A 9,193-nucleotide genomic window follows, 5' to 3' on the forward strand; every position below is an offset into this window, starting at 1 on the left:
TCATTTTTCATCAACACTCCTCCTAAACCCATCTTTGATGAATCACAATACACCTCAAATGGTTTGGAAACTATGCTCACACTGGGTGTCCCACACAAAAGCTTGTGACCCTTATGAGTTAGTTTAGTCAAAGATAAAGCTAACTTGGAAAAACCTTCTATGAATCTCCGGTAGTATCCTGCCAAACCCAGAAAACTCCTAATCTCAAAATAAAAATTTAGGACTCTCCCACTCAAGAATGGCTTCTATCTTAGATGGATCTACAGTTATGCCCCCTTGAGACATCACATGCCCTAGGAAACTAACTTTCTCTAACCAAAACTCACACTTGGACAACTTAGCATAGAGTTGTCGGTCCCTAAGGGTATGCAACACAATCCTCAAATGTTCTTCATGTTCCTCTCTAGTCTTGGAGTATACCAAAATATCATCTATGAATACCACCACAAAACCATCAAGGTAAGGGTGAAAGACTCTATTCATGTAGTCCATAAACACACCTGGAGCATTAGTCACACCAAAGGGCATGACTAGATACTCATAGTGACCATAAAGGGTCCTAAAAGCAGTCTTAGGTATGTCCTCAGACTTCACTCGAATCTGATGGTAACCTGACCTAAGGTCTATCTTACTGAACACACAAGCTCCTACCAGTTGGTCCATAAGGTCATCTATTCTAGGAAAAAGGTACTTATTCTTAACCGTTACCTTATTCAACTAGCGGTAGTCTATGCACAACCTCATGGTCCCATCTTTCTTCTTCACTAACAACACTGGTGCTCCCCATGGAGACACACTGGGTCTCACAAACCGCTTCTCCAACAACTCCTCTAACTGTTTCTTAAGCTCAGCTAACTCTATAGGAGACATCCTATAAGGAGCTATGGATATGGGTCCAGCACCAAGTACTAAGTCTATGGAAAACTCTATCTCTCTCTCAGGTGGCAGACCGGTTATATCCTCAGGAAACTCTCTGACAACAAGGAGGTCACACATGGAAACCTTTGTCTCTGTCACTAGGTTAGACAAGATCATGTACACTTGACCATCTTCTTTTAAAGATGTCACAACTTGGTTGATAGAGATAAACATCATATCCTTACTCACTCCAGAATCATCAAATGCCACAGTTTTATCTAAACAGTTTAACAAGACATGGTTGGAAGATAACTAGTCCATACCAAGAATAACATCAATCTGGCTCAAAGGCAAACAAATCAGATCAATCAAGACTGTTCTACCAGAAATTTCCACAGGACAGTCCAAACAAACATCAGAAGTTAATAAAGAACCACTAGTTGGGGTTTCTACAATCAGATTTCTATTCAAAGAAGACACGGGTAGCTTAAATTTCCTTACACATGAATAGGATATAAAAGAATGGGTTGCACCGGAATCAAACAGCACAAGTAAAGGAATTCCATTTATGAAACATTTACCTTGGATTAGATCTTTGGATTTCGAAGCTTCAACACCGTTGAGGGTAAAGACTCTTCTCGTGGCCCTCGGATGCCCAGTTTGACCATTCGGGCCTCCACCATTTTGCTCTTTCTTGAGTCGTGAACAATCTCTTTGAGTGTGTCCCTTTTGCCCACAATTAAAACAAATTATATCTTTATTTGGACAATTCAAGGAGATGTGTCCTGGCTTTCTACGTCTGTAGCAAGTGATTTTTGTAGATGATGTCTTATTGTTCACCATAGCTAAGCCTTCTAGGGTGAGAGTTGTATTCAATATTATTAATCAGTTTTGTAATGATTCTAGTTTAAAAATTAGTTTGGAGAAGTCCAAAGTCGTCACCTCTAAAGGCGTCACTTTGCGCATGAGGAATAAGGTAGTCAATATTTCCCATATTAATTTCAGTAATAATATAGTAAAATACTTGGGTTTTAATATGGTTAATAGAAGAATTACCAATGAGTTGTTCGTGAATTTGTTGGAGAAAATTCAAATTCGTCTTCCAGCATGGAAAGGGAGGCTTTTGAATAGAGTTGGGAGAGTCACATTAGTTAATTCAAATGGGAAGATTCGAGAAATTCTATCCATATGGGAAAGTATAGATGATAGAAGGAGAAGAGAGATATCACGCAAAATTGTTAAGTTTATTGCAAGTAACAAAATTTACAATGAAAAGGTTCAAAGAACTCTGAAGCTCTCTAAACCTAGAATACAAAGCTCCATATAAAGGAGACTATAGATAGTTGTCTAACCGAAAACAATTACAACAGGAAAACAAAAAATAGTTATATTTACAACACAACTTATGTAAATGAACCACTAGGCTGGACGCTCCCTTCTTCGTGATTGGACACTCCCCCAAATTTCAAAAGATTGGATGACCTATATAGAAGATAAAAGTACCGAACCAGATGATCAACATTGTTGTCCACCTTATCTCTATCGTCCAACAATCAATAATCTACACCTTGGTTTAATAACATTTATGAATTACAAGTAACTCAGTTCATTTCCAACTATCTACGTTAAGTAGATTCAGACAATGCATGAACTTTCTCATTGGAACAAGCTTTGTGAACATATTAGTTGGATTCTCCCTCATATAAAATTTTTGGATTCAACCCTCTCCTCCACCTCCCAAAGAAGCCAGAAAACAAATTAACGGCTTCCAACTAAAGAGCCTCACCATTTGTACACCAGTCACTCGAGGGGAGAAATAAACCATGAATTTTATTTCTCATCCTTCAAACAACTATCTGAGTGTGAAAAAAGGTAGTATTCTTACTTCCCAGGTTAATCCATTGATCACGTGACTTTTGAAACCAAAGGGTTCCTCTTTAAAAAGAGCAAGCTCATATTCCTTGGACAAGTCTTGATCACTAAATCATAAAGGGCCCTATTCAACCTTTTATGCATCTCTTAAGAACCTGAACTAGTCCCATTCCAAGTGTATAAACCCCCAACATGATTCATATCAAGTGTCGCAACCTACCCTTCGGCGGGACGGCAACGCGAGGGCTCACAGGTGCATCTTCCATGGGAGGAAAATGCGTAGAGTCGCCACCAACGTTCATTCGAGAAAAACGTCAAAAAACCTAGAAAAGGCATGGTCTACGAACTTTAAGTGTGAAAGGTTCAGGAGTTGTATTTACACACGGGGAAGGTATTAGCACCCCACGCGTCCGTCACAAAGGACAGCAGCCTTTAATCAAGTGTGCAAATATGACTTCAAATTATTTTATTTTCCCTTTTTTACGCTTTTTATGTCTTTTTATGCCTTTTATATTTTTTATCTTTTTGGGGTCGACAAAGGTGTTTCCCTTGCTCCTACATATTCCTTAATTGTGATAAGGAAATCAGACCTACGTAGTTCTTTGAGAACTGAATGTTGGTTAAGTTGTTTTTATCTTTTTTTGCAAGATATATTTTGACTGAACAAAAGTCGTTTAAGGCATTAGACCATTAAACGATCTTTTGATTTTTGGAAAGGAGAGAGACGTTAAGGCGTTGGACCATTAACGATCTCTTTGGGTGGTCGACAAAAACGGGGCTTTTGCTCCTATGTATCCTCAATTGCGATGAGGAAATCAGACCTACATAGTTCTTGCAAAAGCGGTAAATTTATGTGTTGATTTTATTCTTTTAAACGGTCCATGTTAAAAAGGTTTTTAGTGATTTTTTTGCAGACAAAGCTTGATTTGTGAGTTGATTTTAGCCTTAGTTTCACTTTGGTTATTAGTCAATTGATCCAAGGAAACTTCCAAAGAAAAACATCCGATTGATTTTTTTGATTATTTTATTCAAAGATATTTTGATTATTTTATTATTATTTTGCCTTTTTTGGTTTAACCGTGGTTACAACGTGAACGATCGGTTAGATTTTGTTTTAATAGTGATTAAATGAGATTACAACGCAAATGATCAGTTGAAATTCATTTTATCATTTATTAGGTGAGAAAACGGCTTAAACGATCAGTTAAAGCTCGTTAAAAACGGAAAAAAAGAAACCGAAAGTGAACGAAATAAAGATGAAAGCCAAAAAAACAAGAAATGAATTGAAAGTCTTGGATTCGAAAACTTACCCGTTGAAGAACGAAGAACGAACGAAGAACGGATGAAGAATGGTGAAAAACGGTGGAAAACCTTCACAGATTTGCTCACAGAAACATCTCAGAAGCGTTACGGAAGCACCTCGGCTTGGATTTTCTTCACGAAAAGAATTTTTTTCACCCAAAACAGCTGAAATGCATAGCAAGGGGGCTTCGGGATCTTTGGAACAACCCCCTTTCGCCTAATTATAGGAAAAAGGGGGAGGAGGTTGCCGCCTAGCTCGCCCAGGCGAGCTAGGTTGCTTCCACCTTAAGCAAGGAAATGCCCAGAATCCTCTAGAAGGGCCCAGATTTGATAATTGCTATTTGCACCCCCATTTTACTAAATACACCCCCTTTTGCCCCTTTTTTGCTGATTCCTTTTCCGTAACGTTACGGAACTTTACGGATTGCATAACGACACTTATTTTCTTTCAGGAATGTCGTGAAACCTTACGGATTATGCAACAATTCCTTTTTTGACCTCTGGAATGTTGCGGAACTTTACGGATTGCGCAACAATGCTTCCTTTCGACTTTCGGCATGCCGCGGAACATCACGGATTACCTAACAATGGGTGTTAAGTACTTCAAAGTGGTCAAGCAAAGGTTGCAGGCCATCAAACAATGGTCCTCGGATGAAATTAGGGTATGACAGTTGCCCCTCTTTACTTGTCTTTTATTGGAGGTAAAAGGGAAGTAAAGATAAGACACTAATTTCGTTCGTGCGGAACATCATTCGGTCAGTCAATATCCCCGCCTGCGGAACCAGTCGTTCAGAAAGAAAAGAAAAGGCATCAGAAGCGTCAACAAACTTCAGTGTTTTGAAAACGACAAAGTTGGATGACCATCACAGATCCCTTCGCCATTGCACCCGATCGTCTCTGCCCAGCAGAGAAGAATCCCGCGCGTCGTTGGGCTTGAATGTTTCCGGACGACGAGAGTAAAAAAACTTGCAAATATTTTGAAAATGATCAGCACCGAATGACCAACATCATTATGATACTGCCGAATTCATTCCCCTCGGTTGACGAAAGGTGTGGATGACCATAAGGTATTTCCGCCTACCACCTGACTCGCTGTCCCTAGATGACAAAAGGTGCAGAAGCTGATGTCAATCTCTTTGCGTCAACGGGCTCATTTGCCCCCTGGTTGACAAAAGGTGCGGGCAACCATAAGGTAATCCCGCGTGTCACCTGACTTCACTGGTCAGGACGACAAAAGGTGCAGGAGACAATGTTAGCCTCTGCATGCTATCATGCGTTGAGTCTTACAGATAGCAAAAGAATGTTTATACGGATAACCACTTGGGGTATTTCCTCCTGCCCCCTAACCTCACAGGTTAGTGCTTGACAGAGGTAGTCTGCGCGGAAGATGATGTAAATCCCTGCGTGTCAACAGGCTTGTTGGCCGCGATTGACAAAGGGTGCAGAAGACGATGTTAGTCTCTGCATTCTATCAGGCGTTGAGTCTTACAGATAGCAAAAGAAAGTTTATACGAATAACCACTGGGGTATTTCCGCCTGCCCCCTAACCTCACGGGTTAGTGTTTGACAAAGGTAGTCTGCGCGAAAGACGACATAAATCTCCGCGTGTCAATGGGCTCACTTGCCTCTGGTTGACAAAAGGTGCGGATAACCATAAGGTACCCTCACATGTCATCGGACTTGCCGTCTCTGGATTTCAAAGGTGCAGATGACGACGTTAGTCTCTGCGTGTCAACGAGCTCGCTTGCCTCTGGTTGACAAAAGGTGCAAAAGACGTTGTTAGTATCTGCATGCTATCAGGCGTTGAGTCTTACAGATAGCAAAAGAATGTTTATACGGATAACCACTGGGGTATTTTCGCTTGCCCCCTAATCTCACGGGTTAGTGCTTGACAGAGGTAGTCTGCACGGAAGATGACGTAAATCCCCACGTGTCAAGGGGCTTGTTGATGCAAGCTCCATTGGAGCTTGTAGGCCTAGGATCTTCTTCATCAATTGATTCCTTTGCTTCTTGGAAGATAAATGGCAGCGGAATGGAGAAGGAAGAGAGAGAGGAGACGCCACTTCAAGGAGAAGATGAGTCTAGAAGAAGCTCACCACCATAGGAGGCCATGGATAAGAGCTTGGAGGAAGAAGGAGATGAATGAAGGGAGAGGGAGAGAAGAGCACGAAATTTTGTGCTCAAAAGGAGCTCTGAAATCTGAAGTTAATATTCAAATGATCAAAGTTCAAAAAAATACACACACATGACCTCTATTTATAGCCTAAGTGTCACACAAAATTGGAGGGAAATTCAAATTTCACTTGAATTTGAAATTGAATTTGTGGAGCCAAACTTTGGAGCCAAAATTTCACTAATTATGATTAGTGAATTTTAGTTATGGTTCAGCCCACTAATCCAAGATCAATTCCAAGATTCTCCACTAAGTGTGCTTAGGTGTCATGAGGCATGAAAAGCATGAAGGACATGCACAAAGTGTGACTATATGATGTGGCAATGGGGTGTAGTAAGCAAATGCTCACCTCCCCCTCTAAAATTTAATAGGATTGGGCTTCTACCAATTCAATTAAATTTATTTCCAACCACACACATCAAATATCCACTTAGTGTATGTGAAATTACAAAACTACCCCTAATACAAAAACTAGTCTAGGTGCCCAAAAATACAAAGGCTGAAAAATCCTATATTTCTAGGGTACCCTACCTACAATATGGAGCCCTATATACAAGGACCAAATATAATGACATCCTAGTCTAATATGTACAAAGATAATTGGACCCAACCTTGGCCCATGGGCTCAGAAATCTACCCTAAGGTTCATGAGAACCCTAGGGCCTTCTTCAGCAGCTCTAGCCCAATCTTCTTGGAGCCTCTTGCTCATGGTTCTAGTGATTGGTCTCTTCCTAGGGAGGATTGCATCACTTGTTGGCCGCGATTGACAAAAGGGTGCAGAAGACGACGTTAGTCTCTGCATGCTATCAGGCGTTGAGTCTTACAGATAGCAAAAGGGTGCGGATGACCATAATTTGTCTCTGCGTGCCATCAGACTTAATTGTCTCTGGATAGCGAAAAAGGTGCAGATGACCATAATTTGTCTCCGCGTGCTATCAAACTTGATTGTCTCTGGATGGAAAAGGTGTGCGGATGACCATAATTTGTCTCCATGTGCCATCAGACTCGATTGTCTCTGGATAGCAAAGGTGTGCGGATGACCATAATTTGTCTCCGTGTGCTATCGAACTTGATTGTCTCTGGATAGTGAAAAAGGTGCGTGGATGACCATAATTTGTCTCCGCGGGCTATCAGACTTGATTGTCTTAGGATATCAAAGGTGTGCGGATGACCATAATATGTCTTTGCGTGCTATCAGACTTGATTGTCTCTGGATAGCGAAAAAAGTGCAGATGACCATAATTTGTCTCCGCGTGCTATCGAACTTGATTGTCTCTGGATAACAAAGGTGTGCGGATGACAATAATTTGTCTCTATGTGCCATCGAACTCGATTGTCTCTGGATGGCGAAAAGGTGTGCGGATGACCATAATTTGTCTCCGCATGTCACATGACCTCTAGGTCAGTATGACAGAGATTGTGGGGCGGCCAACAAAAGCAAGGCTCTTGCTCCTACGTATCCTCAATTTGTTATGAGGAACTCAGACCTACGTAGTTCTTGATAACTGTGAGACTAAAATAGTCTCGGTGTTGTCTTCCCTAAAATGAGAACATGCTTTAGTAAAGAGACAAAACTTCCAACTGATCAGAGCTACATATGCTTTTCTGGATGAACAACAATGTGCCTATCGGGGAAGGAGAGTATGCTGATGAAATTTTCTGATAACCATAAATGAGATTTTGGATGTTAGCATTTCGTTTCTAAACAACCATTTAGAGGAAACATTGAGTCCAACAAAAATAAAATAAAATCACTCAAAGTGTATCCACCTCACACAGGTTGGTGTTTCATCCTAATTCCGAACCATAGATATGTCATGACTTGATTTTGCAAATCATTTCCTATCAAATCAAAGATTACATGCGTGATCATGGATCAATAGGACTTTTCCTTGGGAGCGATTTGTTTCTTGGTGGGGAATTTGGCTCTGAGTGCTTGGGCCTTTTCCTTATTTTTTGTTTTTGTTTAGTACGGGGCGAGAAAGTTGTTAGCGCACAGGATTTTAGTTGGCAATCAAAGGGAGGGGACCACTTCAAGTCGTGGTTTTCTTTCTTTTCTTGTTTACTTGTGACAATCTTGTATTGTTCAGATATTGTCTGGTCCAAAGACCTTTCTGCATATTTCTTCTGTTTTCATCTGATCTTTGATCCGGAATTTTCTTTCCTTTTTTTGCTTTTTTTGATTGGGAATTTTCTTTCCTTTTGTGCTTTCTCCCACTCTTTTGATGGAGAATTTTCTTTCTTTTTTGCTTTCTCCCACCCTTTGATTGAGAATTTTCCTTTTTTGTTTTCTTCCGAGGGCCAAGATTGACATTCTCACCCTAGGTCAAGGTTTATGGTAAGTTGGGATTTTGGCTCAAGGCTTTTAGAGCGACTGGACATGATATATGTTAGGGTTCGGCCAGCGGTTTGGGGATAAAGGGGATGTCCCACATTTTTTCCATGATACAAATGCAACAACGATGATTAGGAAATTTTATGCAAAACTAGTCATGCATGCACCTATGTGGAAACTTAAGCATCAAGTTTTTATGGTCATGTGACACTAGGGCTCAGGATTCATTTTCTCTATTTAAGTCAACCCAGTGTTTTCAAAATATGTTCCTTTATCAATTCATGCATTCATCTGAGTCTATTTTGGGCGTTCGGGAAAATTTTCACAGCATTCACCCTTCAGGTGTATTACACACATTTTCTTTCAAAAACTGGTTATGATCAGTGAATTTTTTTCCAAAGAAAAGCTGGAAGTTATCTCTTTTCAAAAGCATGTTGGTTTTTTAGCTAGACAACTTATTTTCTTTTCTTGTTTGTTTTTGTTTTTTTTTTGCTACCTAAACATGTGTATATTTTTGTGAGGTTTTTTTTGCTATGTGAGGTATTTGTTTGCTACATACATGCATATCTAAGGTATTTTCACTACCTAAACACACATACATATATTTTGTGAGGTATGACTACCTTCCGAGCTTGTGTTTGTTTTATTTAAAT

Source organism: Glycine soja, chromosome 2 (genome assembly GCF_004193775.1).
Source record: "Glycine soja cultivar W05 chromosome 2, ASM419377v2, whole genome shotgun sequence".
Taxonomy (NCBI): Eukaryota; Viridiplantae; Streptophyta; class Magnoliopsida; order Fabales; family Fabaceae; genus Glycine; species Glycine soja.